The 15,001-nt window shown below is 36.7% G+C and overlaps 1 non-coding gene and 1 pseudogene across 2 annotated transcripts; both read left to right on the top strand.

Annotated features, from left to right (window-relative positions):
* Window positions 1-2,304: 2,304 nt before the first annotated feature.
* LOC146917263 (small nucleolar RNA R71) lies at window positions 2,305-2,411 on the top strand. The gene has a single exon (XR_015017219.1). It is a non-coding gene; the product is annotated as a small nucleolar RNA R71 (small nucleolar RNA).
* A 9,058-nt stretch (window positions 2,412-11,469) lies between these two features.
* On the top strand, window positions 11,470-14,899 carry LOC146917262 (uncharacterized; annotated as a pseudogene). The gene is made up of 5 exons (XR_015015534.1): window positions 11,470-11,607; window positions 11,717-11,912; window positions 13,036-13,258; window positions 14,003-14,073; window positions 14,757-14,899. The product of XR_015015534.1 is annotated as an uncharacterized LOC146917262 (transcript).
* Window positions 14,900-15,001: the final 102 nt, after the last annotated feature.

Raw genomic sequence — 15,001 nt, 5'->3', positions numbered from 1 at the left:
AAAGCTATAAATTATACCTGAAAATAAATCAGTGGGTTGCCTCCCACCCAGCGCTTCTTTACCGTCACTAGCTTGACTGATGACTATCCCTAAGGATCAGTTGATGTCTCCCCCTCTTCATTGTTTGGGAGTCCTACTTTATGGTACCGTTTCAGCTTTTGTTCCTTGCCCTTGAAAGTTCCTTGTGCACCAGACTTCTTGCGGTCTACAGCTTCATCAACAGGCTTGTTTCTTGCCAACCCTTCGTCACAGTACCTCCTAATTCTTTCCAAAGTATCAGAGAGAGTTGAATGCATACACCATCGAAAAGCAGCCGGCCCATTACGCATCCCACAGGGAATCCTTCTATAAGCCAATTTACCACCTGGACCAGTGGTAGTAGTCTTTATTTCATTGTTACCAGTTGTCAATCCCCCATACTTGTTGTCACGGATGTCTCCTGATGATTGTTGTTGCATCTGTCCTTTGCTTACTTCCAGTTGCTTAACACCCTCTATCTTTCCAAGATTTTCAATCACTTCTTGTCTAACTATAGATTCCACACTTTCCACCTCCGTAGATTGAATAGATTGAGATTCAAGGGTTTTATCTTCGACAGTTTCTTCCACAACATCAATCCGGTAACACTTGGGATTCTCATCTTGGTGCTTCATTGCCTCAAAGATATTGAAGACTACCTGCTCCTTATGGAATCTCAACATTAGCTCTCCACGCTCAACATCGATCAAAGCACGACCAGTTGCAAGGAAAGGTCTCCCTAGAATGAGTGGCATGTCTTCATCTTCAGCCATATCTAGGACCACAAAATCTGCTGGGAACACCAAGTCATTAACCTTGACTAACACATCTTCAAGTATACCGAAAGGGTAAGAGATTGACCGATCAGCTAAAGTGATGGTCATTTTTGTTGGTTTTGGTTCCCCACACTTAAGCTTCTTCATCATTGAAAGAGGCATCAGATTTATACTTGCTCCCAAGTCACATAAAGCTCTTCCAATGTCTACCGGTCCAATTGAACAAGGGATGGTAAAAGCACCAGGATCCTTCAGCTTAGGTGGCAGCTTCTTTTGAAGAATAGCACTACAATTCTCAGAAAGTGCTATGTTCTCATCATCCTTAGGCTTCCTTCGTTTAGTCAACAAGTCTTTCATGAACTTAGCATACAACGGCATTTGATCGAGAGCTTCACCGAAAGGAATATTCACCTGAAGTTGTGAGAAAAGTTGCATGAACTTCTTGAATTTGCCTTCATCCTTTTCTTTCTTCTTCGAAAGGTGAGGGTATGGAAGCTTCACATATGATGGAATAACCTGTGGTTTGTCTCCATCTTTCAAAATTTGACTCTTCGACTTCCTCAAGATTGAATCTTCATCAATTAATTTCTCACTTTTTTCTCCCTCTATTTTTTTCTTCCTTTCGTTTTCAACTACTCCATGATCATTTTCTTTTTCAACTACACCCTCATCATTTCTTTCAACTACATCATTCTCCTCCACCTCAACCACTTCATCACCCATCTTTGGAGCTTTTGGAACTAAAGGTGTCAAAACCTTTTTGCTCCTCAATTCAATAGCATTACAAGACTCATTCTTAGGGTTATCTTTAGTGTTACCTGAGAATCCGCCTTTGTTTTGTTCAGCCAATTGCTTAGCTAATTGCCCCAGTTGAGTTTCAAGCAGCTTCCTAGAAGCTTCATTGTTCTTTCTTTCAGCTTCTTGACTCTTCTTCATCTCTTCAAAGTTGCCTTGAGTCATCTTCATGAGGTTCATCATCGTTTCCTCTAGAGCTGATGGCTTCCTTTGCTGTTGTTGAGGCGGAGTGAGCATCTGAGAGTTCAAAGCATTGTTATTTGAGTAGCTTAGATTGGGATGCTTGTTGATGCCTGAATTGTAGTATTGATTCTGCCTTTGATAACCTCCCATGAAGTTAGCTTCTTCATTTGACCCTTCTGGAACACATTCACCGTTGGGATGTTCTTCACCACATAAGTCACACTTGATTGCAGCTACTTGTTGTTGCTTATGAGCCAAAGTGAAGCCTTGAAACTCCTTAGTTAGAGCTTCGATCTGTTTGTTCATTGCTGCTTGGTTAGCAAGGATAGCAGTTTGTTCACTCACCCCAAACACTCCTCTTTCCTTCTTCTTAGCTTCAGCACGATACTCATTTCCAGCCATGTTTTCTATCAAAGCTTGGACTTCATGATCAGTTTTGCTCTTGAGACTACCTCCCGCGGAAGCATCTAAGAACATTCGAGTGTTTGGTGTTACCCCCTCAGTGAAAATTTGGAGGTATTGCTTCTCGGTGAACTCATGATTAGGGCATCTCTTGAGAAGCAAATTGAATCGCTCCCAAGCATCGTACAATGATTCACCTTCTCCTTGCTTGAAGTTAGAGATCTCCATCTTCTTGTCCCAATACTTAGACATAGGGAAGTATTTCTCCAAGAACTTCAGCTCTAACTCTTCCCATGTTTGGACAGTCCCGTTTGGAATTGTTAGCAACCAATCTTTTGCTCTTCCCGTCAAGGTGAAAGGAAATAGCCTTAGCTTCTTTTGTGCTTCAGTCACGGTGGCTGGTTGCACACAAAACTCGCAGGTTTCAGCAAAACGGCTCAAGTGTTCATGAGGACTCATAGCTTCAGTCCCATCGAATTGCTTGTCCCTCAAACCGTTGAGGACAGTTGTCTTGATGTCGAATGCTACGGGGTTAGCTGGTTGAAAAGTGTGGGTCAGTTGACCGCGATGAGTGGCTAACCCGTAGTCTCCAAGCTTAGGTCTTGGTGGTACAACTCCTTCTCCTTCCATACTTGCAGATTTAGGAGAAGAGATTGTTTCAGATTCACTTGAGAGTTGCTCCGGTACTTGTTCTCGAACACCCGGTGGAACGGATTGAGCTAACCTTTGCGATCGGACAGCTTTCCGAAGTGCTCTAGCAGTTCTTTCAATCTCCGGATCGTACTCTAAGTCGTCCGAGCTCTGTTTACCTCGCATAAACAGCAAAATACCTTAGTAGCACTGCACAACGCAAAGTAATCAAGTGAATATGAAAACAGAAAAATAAAAATTAAAAACAGGAAATTAAATTGCAAAAACCCTAAATTATAACGTAATTGCCTTGTTGAAATAATTCAACAGTCCCCGGCAGCGGCGCCAAAAACTTGATAGATCTCTGGCAAGTGCACCAAATACTATCGAAGTAGTAAAAATATCGTTCCCACGAGGACTGTTTTTAACTTCAATAATTCAATCGCATTATAAAAATAGGATGTATAAAAGTTTATTTTTGTTTGCCACTGGGCAGTAGATTGGGTTTGATTTTATGAAATCAAATAAAAGAATAAGATTTGATTAAGAAAATATGGAGAGAGATGAGATCAGGTCTTCGAATCCTCTATGTTTCCCCTAATTGGTTACTGCACCTATTATTACTAATGATTTTCTTGTTTCACGATAGTTAACAAATTAGCCCTAATCAATCCCTTGAGTTAGGACCCTCTTCTTAAACTACAACCCCTAATTCCTTAGGTGGTCTAATAATCCTTGAAGGTTTTACGAACGTTAACCTAATATCACTAACAAACGATTATCTATTCCTAGACTAACCATGTTTATCAGAACAATTCAATTAGGTCTAAGTCGAAAGCTATGGTCAGTAGTCATTCGATCTCACAAAATCATGTTTATATTTGATCAGGATATAAAAAGCATTAAGAACAATTGAATTGAATAAAGACTAGAAATTCATTAATAAACAATAGAGTTTCACAGCAACATAATATCAATTAGGGTTACATAGGTTCATCTCCGACCTAATCTCTAAGAGATTTAGCTACTCATAATTGAGTTTACAAATAGCATAATCAATGAAAGAATTAAAACATACATAAACTGGGTTAGAGATGATGAAATCCTCTCCGCTGCAGCCTTCTGGGTGTTAAAATCGCACTTTAGCTCTCCAAAATCGTAATCATTATGTTTGAGAGTGAGTTGGGCTTAAATAGGCAACTTCTGGATCGCCCAAAATCGTAATGCGATTTACAAATCGTACCACGATGGCCTCTTTGAACCCTAATTTCCTTTAAAGCCCTTCTTGAAATCGTATCACGATGGCATGGATCGTATTGCGATCCATCTTCTCAAAAAACATGCTCTCTGACTTCAAGAAATCGTATTGCGATGCTGAAAATCGCAGTACGATTGGCTTCTTCTAGTTCTTCCATCTTTGATGCTTTTAACTGCTTCTGGACACTTAATGTTGCTTAGAACTCTATCAAAATGTCAAAATAAGTCCTAAAAATTACGTAATGACAGCATGTCATCAGGTACCAAACTATATCAGCTGTTGTTAAGGCCATGATTTTTTTAGACCAGGGAGTACCTTCAAGGTTGGCTATAAAAGAGCGGGGTTGAGGTAAATGAGAGACGAACCATTTGTAGAGTAAAGGTGCACAACAAAGGATAGCTCCACGAGTTGCAAGAGTTCCATCATGGATGGAATGGTAGGTGTTTGCTAGGAGAGTAGGGACGGGGTTTTTGGTAAGGAAAACTTGGATGGCACGGATGTCAACAAAATTAGGAATGTTCGGGAAAAGCACAAGACCATAGATAAGTAAGGCTAAGACAGAGTAAAAGGCATGGTTGACGCCAGACTGTTCAAAAGTGGAAGCCTGATCGTAGAGGAAATCGGTGGAGAAACCTGAGGGACCCCCTTTGGTTTGGACAATAAGATTATCTCTTACGATGGAGGCCTCAAGATGGAGGGCTTTAGCAATGGTTGTGGCTTTGGGATTGGGTTCAAGGCCGCTGAAAGGTACTTTGTTAAGCACGGTTATACCGATCAAATGAGAGTACTCTTCTAGTGTAGGGACAAGCTGATAGTCTGGGAAAGTAAAACAGTGACAATGACGGTCATAAAATTGAACCAAAGTCTCCAAGACGCCTTTTGTAACATCTACCTTGAGGATATCCAGCAGTTTCCCATGAAGTTCGCGAAAATCATCCTGGCTAGCTACCTTCCTCCCTAGCTCCCTTAATTTAGCCACATCTGGCTTCTGGAAAGTATACTTCCTAGTGTTTCTTGTAGGAATTTCCATCTATGATGTTTACAAAAGAGAAAGTTCATATAAGTCCTTCGATATTTTGATGATGAAAAAGAAGGTTTTATGAATGAATGCATGTATGAATGAATATGCTACACAAACGGTGAAAACACAGTGAGGTTAGGCCCATAATGATGGAGTCAAGGGTAAAAACGCCATTGGTGAGGACTATGGTTTTCAAATGTACCTGTATCAGGGGTTCTACCAAGTTCCCAGAGTTATCAACCACTTCCGAACACTATCAGGTTACGGAAATACTTCCGTTCCAATAATATTCGTAAGAAAGTCTCGTCTGAGTGTGGTATCGCGTGTCAACTAAACCAAGATTACTCATGATTAGCCACCGCACCACGTCCTAAAAGGCCAAGAGGGGTTAAAGGTAACTAAAGGTCCTCAACTTTCGACAGTCACTTGAAAATAACATGCCAAACACGAATACTCATGCCAACATAGTATACTTCCAAGATCCCTCAGTTGAGTGGGGTTATCACATGTGTCACAAACCAAAATTCACTCTTGGCAAGGCACTATGATTATACCACCGTCCTATCTTAAATTTCTCTCAAGTCCGGGTGTAGGACTTATCTCACCACTCACGTTAGAAGAAGGAAGAAAGAGAAAGGAGAGAATATACATACACGTATTTCCATCTTTTATTTTTATTTTTTAGCAAGTAATAGCACAAAAATTTAGGTAAAACCAAGTTAGGCTCAACCCTCTTAGGGGGGTCCCCAGTGAAGTCGCCATTTCTGTCGCGTCATTTTTCGGAGATCAAGGCTATTTGATTAGCTTTTGACTCACTAAATTTATTTCACGACTGAACATTTTTTAATAAAAGGGGAAAAAGTTCAAACACCCCACATTTGAAAAGATTTAGGGTTCGGGGGTTAGTTACATAAAGGGAAGGTATTAGCACCCTTTATGTCCGTAGTACTCTACGGGAACCTCTTGGTTTTTATTTAATTTATGTGCTATAACTTGCTTGTTTTTGAAGAAAAGAATTTGAAATGATTAAAAAAAGAAGGAAGACCTAATTATCTACATTTTATTGATTTGGAAGGACGAGTGTCCTCTGCCTACGTACCCGTGAGGGATCAAAACCTCGTAGTTCGGGGTTAAAAAAACTGACGTTTGATTGGTTGTGTGTTTTTTATGTTTTTGAAAAGGTTTTAAAATGAAAGAAAGCCAAAATGGCGAAGTAAGCTTGTTTGTATTTTTTATATTAAAGGAAAGAGACTCAAAATGAAATTAGATTGATTAATGTTTGATTTAAGAAAAAAAAAGAAAAAAAAAGACGGCACTTGATTTAAGATCAAGGTTTATTTAAAAATATTTTTGTTTGGGTTTTGTTGTTTTTTTTGAATGATAAGCTAACGGAGCATAAAATATAAACACGTAGGTACCTTATAGTAGTGTTGGACCACCACAAGGACCATTAACCTAATCTAGCAAGAGATATAGAGGCATACACACACGCACGCACACATGCACCTAAATTATTACAAAAAGCCTAGTTACATTCTACGGTCTGCGATGAAAATAAATAAATTACATTTAAACCTATTTTTATATTCTAAGTTCCATGCAAGACGAAAATAAATAATTTACATAAAGCCTATATATACATTCTAAGTTATGTACAAAAAAAGAAAATATAAATAAATTACATAAAAGCCTACTATACATTCTAATGATTTAAAAATGACTAAAAATAAAATATGCAAATGCGAATTAAAATGATATAAGATGCAGAAAAATAAAATACAATTGAAATTAAAATTAAAATAAAGATGCATGACAGATAGATATGATAAAAGTAAAAAAATGAATGCAGGTGGGGTGCAGGAATTAAAATGGGAGTGTGCAGGAATAAATAAACAAGTGAGTTGGGCTTAAGGGAAATGAACCGGGTCGGTTTACTTACGGGCGGGTCGGTTTATGGTTACTGGATGGGTACTTGGAGCGGGTCATATGATTGAGGGTTTTGAAAGGGGCCGTCTGATTGATCAGACGGCCTGGATTTGAGCATGGAATGGAGGGTCACAGATGACTGACCAACCATCAAGGGGCAAGGGCGCGTGGGTTTTGATCAGAGCCATCTGATCATGATCATGTGGCTCTGATTTGATCAAGAGGGGAGCTTCAGGATCGTTGGATTCGGGTCAAGGACAAAGGAGGTGAGGATGTATGCATTTAGTGTACACTAGCGCATACCGGAATAGAGGGGCCTATAAATAGGCTGTGACCCTCGTTTTCCTTCATTTTCAACGTTGCTTTCTCTCTCATCTCTCAATTCTCTCTGTTCCCTCCCTATCTTCTTCAATACAACTCCGACGGGAGTGGGGTGGTCGGAAGTAAGTCTGACGCGGCGGTTAGCCGCCATGGACGGCGGCGCCGCCGCTTCTAACGTCCAAAACAACCCTTTTTTTTCTCTCGGTTTCTTGCTCCTCTCTTCCTCTCCTCTATCTTATTTCATCCTTAAAAATTCAAAACAACAACCTATATCCCTAGATCTATGAATTAAAAGAGAGATACAAGCTTTTTACCTTTCCGTTTGTGGATCCGGCCTTGCAAGTGAAGGAGCGTGATGTTGATGCTGGCTTTGAACGGCGGTCCGATTGGATTGAGTTTGAGATGGTTGATGACTGGTGTACGGCTGTGTTGCGTCCCTGTGGCTGGATCGGTCTCTGCTGCCAGTTGGTGTGCCTTGTTGTTCTGCTCGTGCGCGTCTTTGCAATTTTCTCTGTTCCTCTGGCTCGAAATTCTGCTGCCCTTTTTCTGTGTGTGCAGGCTCTAATTTATAGTACTAGACTTTATTAGGGTTTGTTACAAGAAGAGCAGAAAATATGCTTTGGATTGGGATGAAACAAAGAGGAATGTGTTTGATTGTTCCTGAATATACTGCAGATGAGGCTGATGAATCGGATTAGAGTTGGATGCAAAATGCGTTGATACTTTTATGGGACAGATTGGACTTTGATGATTTTTTTTTGGATTTTTGTGGACTTGAATAAGTAAAGAAATAATAATAATAATAATAATAATAATAATAATAATAATAATAATAATAATAATAATAATAATAATAATAATAAAAAAATGAACTTGGACGTAAAAGAAAACAAAAGGGAAGAAAGTGACTTAATAATAAAAAAAAAATAGAATTAGAGTTTAATTAATTAAAAATAGAATTTAAATAAAAGATGGAAACGAAAATTAAATTAAATAATAAAAAAAACGAGAGAAGAGGCTCCGACTCGGAATCGAACATGAGGTATTTTAAAATATCTCTTTGCCGAAACTTTCACTGAAACATCAGATCAATTAGGGTCACGTGACGCGTGTCAGTGGGACCTTAGGTCAAAAATTGGGGTATGACAATGTAATTTTCATTTCATTTTATTGATTTTATGATTAATTAAAAAATAACTTTTCATTTTTAAGAATATACAAATTACTGAGCCAATACCACTAATTTCAATGCTACCATCACTTTTAATCGCCACATCAACATTTTTAAATAAAAACTATATGAATGAGAGATCAAAAAAAAAAAAAAAGAAGAGAGAAAATGGAACATATTGCATTGACATTCAATAAGGATTGAAATATTGCATTTATTTTTAAAAACTATTACTACTATAATATATGATTATCGGTAGTGGACCGTATTGTGGCTCACTTGTCGTCTTGGAATAATAAATTTCTATCTTTTGGTGACCGTCTGGTACTTCTGAAATCTGTCATGCCCTCTCTTCCGGTTTAATTTATTTCCTTTTTCAAAGCCCCTGCATGTAAAATTTCTTCTATTGAATCTATTGGGTAAGTGGTTGGGGGACAGAGGGTTGGGGGTTAGGAGGATAGGTGCCTTTAATATTTCTCTGTTGGGTAAGTGGTGTTGGAGATTGTTGACGGAGAAGGGGGGTTCGTGGTACCGTGTGTTGAAAGCCTGCTATGGTGAGGTTGGAGGGAGGATTAGGGAGGGAGGTAGAGATTCGTCGGTGTGGTGGAAGATGTTGTGTCGTATCCGTGAAGGGGTTGGAGAGGGAGTGGGGAATTGGTTTGACGATAATATTAGGCGGGTGATAAGACATGGACGGGATACTTTGTTTTGGTATGACAAGTGGATTCGAGACATGCCGTTGAGGTTGAAGTTTCCTCGCCTCTTTGATTTGGCAGTGGAAAAGGAATGTTCGGTGGGAGTGATGGAGGGTCGCGGTTGGGGAATCGATGGAGGGGCGTGGGAGTGGAGACGTTTGTTTGCGTGGGAGGAGGAATCTGTGAAGGAATGTTCTCTGTTATTACATAACATTGTTTTGCAGGATACTGTTCATGACACATGACGGTGACTTAGATCCTATTTATGGTTACACGGTGCAGGGAGCCTACCGCTTTATTACTATCAGGGGCGACATGGTGGACAGGTCTCTGATTGATGGTGTTTGGCATAAGCATGTCCCTTCGAAGGTGTCTCTGTTGGTGCGGCGCATCCTGCGTAATCGTATACCAACTAAAGACAACTTGGTGCTGCGCAGTGTTCTCCCTTCCACGGACATGTCGTGTGCGCTTGGGTGCGACTGCATTGAATCAATAACACATCATTTTCTTCAATGTACACTATCGGCTGATCTTTGGGCTCTTGTTATGAATTGGTTAGGCATCTCATTCGTGCATGCTGGTGAACTTCGACACCATTTTCTTCAGTTCACTAGGATGGCGAGAATGCCAATCTATTCACATTTATTCTTCAGGATTATTTGGTTTGCCACTATTTGGGTGCTTTGGAAGGAAAGGACAACCATGTATTTCAAAATACGGGTTCCACTTCTTTTGTTCTCATTGAAAAAGTAAAGCTTCATTCATTCCTTTTGCTGAAATCTATACAGGTGGCATTTGCTTATACTTACCACGACTGGTGGAAACACCCCATTCCTTGTATGTGTGTTATTTTGTAATTTTTCGGTTTTGGATGGTGCTCTAATTTCGGCACCATAACTTTGTAAATATTTCTCGGTGTTTCTCCTTTTGCACACCTTGTGCGGGTGGTAACACAGTTTGTTTCGTAATATATTTCATTTTGATTTATTAAAAAAAATTATTTTACAATATGGTCAATGTACTTTCATTAAACTCCAAAAAATTACATGACTAAATTTAAAGGAAAATGTTAACTTGTGCCCTTAAGGCACAAGTTAAGGAATCAAATATAGAAATAATGTATTGGAATGTGTGCATTTCATTTAATCTTTAACTTTTTAATGAATTCAATGCACAAAATTTTATAGAATATTTCTTCTTTTGGAGTTCTTAACATGTGCCCTAAGGGCACAAGTTAACACTACCCAAATTTAAAATAAAGTTTAAAATTGGTATGCATTGTAAATGTTACGCATGCATCTAATGATGTGTTGCTACGTCAATTAATGAATATGACAACTAATGTGACAATATATTATTGGACGGATGAGTAAAATAATTGTACCGAGTATACTTAATTAAATTTTATGACGACGTTCATTAATTAATATGAACCCTTCATTGTTAGCACATTTAAATTTCATTGCAATAATGGTGTATAAAAATAAAAAGGTTTAGATATATTTTTGGTCCCTATAAATATATCAACTTTTCGTTTTAGTCATTCTAAAATTTTCCTTAAACTTTTAGTCCCTATAAAATTTTCAATACTTTTGGTCCCTATTTTTATGTAAATTTTTATATTTTTTTTAGTGAAATTTTGCAGAAATGTATAGAATATTGTAAAAATCTCCAAAAATAAAAAAGTTTTTTATACGAGAGAGATTCTTGTAATATTATAAATTTTTCTGCAAAATTTTATTCAAAAATATGAATTCTACGTATGAGTTTACTTTAGAAGAGGGACCAAAAGTGAAAATGAAAAACTTTTTAGATACTGAAAGTTGAAGAAATTTTTTAGAAGGACTAAAACGAAAAGTTTACTTATTTATAGGGACCAAAAACCTATTTAACCCAGATAAAAACATCATAAAATCAAAGGTTAAATATGTTTTTTGTCCCAATAAAATTACAAACTTTCAACATTAGTCCCTACAAAAAATTTATTTACTTTTAGTCTTCATTTGCATTTTATAGGGACTATTTTTTAGGACTAAAAGTATTAATTTTTTGTAAAGTGTTTACAAAATATGGACTATTCTTATAAACTACAATATTTTCAAGGACTAAAATTACCATTAATTTTTTTTTTAAGGATTAAACTTAAAATCATCAAAATAGGAATAAAATTTGAATGGTGTGGAAGGGGTAATTCGTAATTGTGTTCTTTTCAAACCTATAAAAGCAGATTATAGCCGTTACACTCATTCATTCTTCACGCACCGAGTGTTGCTTTCTTTTGTTCTTCGGAAGAAAAACCTAACACATCACAAAAAAAAAAAAAAAAAATCAAAATTGGGAAAATGAAAATGAAAGAAACTTCAAAATCCGATTACGAATATCTTAGAAACGCTCGCATGTCAGAAAACAAGGTAATCAATCAATTAACCCTAATCTCTTCATTATTATTATTATGATTAATTATTGATTAATGATATAAATGTGTTAATGATTATGATTATGTTGATGAATGAATTGAAGGCTAGGTTAGAATCTTTGAGTATTTTGAATAAAGTTTCAAATCTTCGAGAAGCTTCTACTCCAATGCGTCGATCTCAGCGAATCAGGGATGTTTCCGCCGGTACCGTTACTGCCGCAGCAACGCTCGACGGGCTTCCTCAACGACGATCTTACCGTTTGAAAAGTAGTTTCAGTTATGCGGTTACGCCAAAACAAGGTTTTTAATAAGAGATATATGTGAAAGGGTGTAGGAATATGGTGGCGGATCCAGGACCCTGGGTCGGGGGTGCGAACAATTTAACTTCGATCAATATTTGTTTAATTACACATATATCTTACATATATTCCTATGGTGGGCTGAGTATGAGGCGATGCAGAATGCAATAAGGTTGAGAAACATTGGAGGTTGTTAGACATATTTCAAAACAATGTAGAAGATGACTATTGTTTTGGAAGGGAATATGTTATAAACGGAGATTTTTTCTTTGTTTGTTGAGGGAATGTTTTTGAAAGAGATAGCAAGTCACTAGCAAAATCCATATGTTAATTTAAATTTGAAACGAAATTAGTTCATATTTTTTTTAGGGGAAATTAGTTTATATTTGATTTAAAATTTAAAACATGACTACATCAAATTTGACTTGATTTAAATTATAAATAAGAAGGATTAAATTGCATTAAAAGATTAAAACAAAGAGTAAATTTAGAAGAAAAAAATTACACAAATAGATAATATTTATCATGACTATACTAAAAAATATGATGACTATATATAAAATATTTGTTTCATATATGAATGGTGTGTAGTGATATAAGTTTTGTTTAGGGGGTGTAGTGACAAGAACATTTCCGTCAAAAAGTATTAATTTTCCCCTTGCTCCAATTGTCCAAAAGTATGCTTATAAACTAACATTTGTAAAGCCCAAGCCTATGGTACATACATACACTTAACCCTAATTGTAGTTTATAAGCATGCTTTTGTTCTCTTCTTCTTCTTCAGCCGTTTCAAAAGAAATCAACCTTTATTCTCTTCTTCAATTGTGCCATACTTCTTTTTATCAAGTTTTTTTTTTTTTTATTTCTTTGTGAGTGAGATGAAGAGTGAACCAGAGGTGCAAAGAGATATTTTCAGGGTGTGCAAAGTGCATAAAATATAGGATTATATGTGCAGGAGCACACCCTCATCACCATGTAGGTCCGCCCTTGATTATATGTAGCTGCCAATTGTTCATATTTAGATTTAGATTAGTGGTTCAAAATGTTATTAACCTTTTTTGTTGTTGCATAGGAAGCATTGTGTTTTTTTGTGAATTCTGATGGTTTACTGAATTCTGTCACAGAGAAAGAAACTACGAAAAAAGGGGAAGAAGAGAAAAAGAGCTGCATTATAACTACAGATAAATGGGAAGATGAGAAAAGGCCTGCGAATGCACCTCTCATTCAACTGAATCCGAAGGATGTAAAGCTTTTTCTTTCAGCAGAGAATTCTGGCCGGCGCTGTGATAACAAGGGTAGAGGCAGTATCTAGAATCCAGTTTTGGGGATATGCTGCCACTTTTGCAGGTCCATATTATATTCTCTTTCCCTCTTACTCTTTTGTTCACAGCAGGAGATTAGTTAATAGCCTAGTTTTGTTTCGTCTCAAAAGGTTAATTAGTTTGTTATTGGGGGGCGAAGGTTCACTCACAGTTTGTTATATAAGTACGTATATAATTATAAATCATTTTTGTTAAATAGCGGCTATAGCAGTTGTAGTTTAATTTGAAGAAATCGCTATTGTTCCACGGTACGCACTTTGGTATAAAGTACTGTCAAATAGAGGCTATAGCGGGGCCTATAGCAATGTTGCGTAACAAAATTTGAACATAACTGCTATTTTCTGCAATTCGCGATTGAAAACATTGAGGCTATAGTGGAACTGTAACGTTATAGCATAGTGTAATTTGAACAAATCGCTGTTGTTTATCGTAACGAAATTTGAACATAACTGTTATTTTTCGGCAATATGTGATTGACAAAATTGAGGCTATAGCTGTTGCGTAGCGAAATTTGACTTTATGAAATCCGGCATTCACGACATCAATATATAAGGAATGCTTGCAATAGACTCTTTATGATTTTTTCATTTCCGAAGAAGTTAAAGCATCCTTACAAACTGTAATCTATTTAAAAATCATCTAAATTGATTCTTTGAAAAAACAAATTAGTCCTAAATAATGTGTTAAAAGAGTATAGCATTCTTTGTAGCCGTGTGTGTGTTGTATTTGAATAACTACTGATACATTGCAATGCAAAACATGAATGCAGGCAAAAGAAGTTGTGTGGGGAAGTAGATTGCAAAAGATGCGGGAATTGTGATGTGAATGAACCTTGTCTAGGTAAGATTTGATTGATGCCTTATACTGCATTCTTTGCACAGTTTTTCTCTGACCTAACAGATTCACGGCATATTCCTAACAGGAAAGACTGATTGTTCAGCGTGTCTTTTGTCGAGTCTGTCTCAAGGTTCATTATGGTGAAGGTAAGAACAAATAAATAAGGGCATGTTAGGATTGACTTGTTTGAGTTTATCTACCGACATAAACATTTGTGGAACTGTTTGGGAGAGCTTATGGAAATAGCATGGCATGTCCATGAACTAAAGTTTACTTCCACAAGCTGTTTTAAGCTTACTTCCATATGCTAGAAAATTATGAAAACAACTTATAGTTATATGAAAATAGTTTAATTGTATAGATTTTTTGTTATAAAATTGGCATATAAGCATGTATTGTGTACGATAAGTGCAGTATAAGCGCTTGATTAAGTTGTTTATCTAGATAGAGCAAAACTCACCTAAACAGTATAAACAATTCAAAATTGCATTATCAATAACAAAAAATTAAATTTGCATTAAGATCCTAGATGTCACGTTTATTTGATGTTACTTCTATTCAAAGTTAAGTAAGCTGCATACTGACATCAAAATGTCATAAAAAAATGGTTAATTTTCATTATTTTCAAAGTATACAAAAAAATGTGTTCATTTATTTAAATAATTATATTTATCTTTCTGATGTAGAAATGAGGAGGTGAGAGAGAACAAGGAATGGATGTGCCCACATTGCATAGAAGAGAAAGGAATAAGACCTTATTGGATATGTAACAGGTAGAACTATTAAATTTAAACATCTTAGCCTTTTGAATTTAGATACCATCAATATGCAGACATAAATGTTTATAGAATGTTTTAAAGGTAGCTTGTTTTGATCTTATTCAAGATGCTGACTCCATTTTATTACCTTCATTGATATGTTGCTCAATATG

This window comes from Medicago sativa, chromosome 6 (assembly GCF_051527215.1).
Source record: "Medicago sativa cultivar Bolivia chromosome 6, Bolivia_mono, whole genome shotgun sequence".
Lineage (NCBI taxonomy): Eukaryota > Viridiplantae > Streptophyta > Magnoliopsida > Fabales > Fabaceae > Medicago > Medicago sativa.
This window is presented reverse-complemented; position numbering and strand designations above follow the sequence as displayed.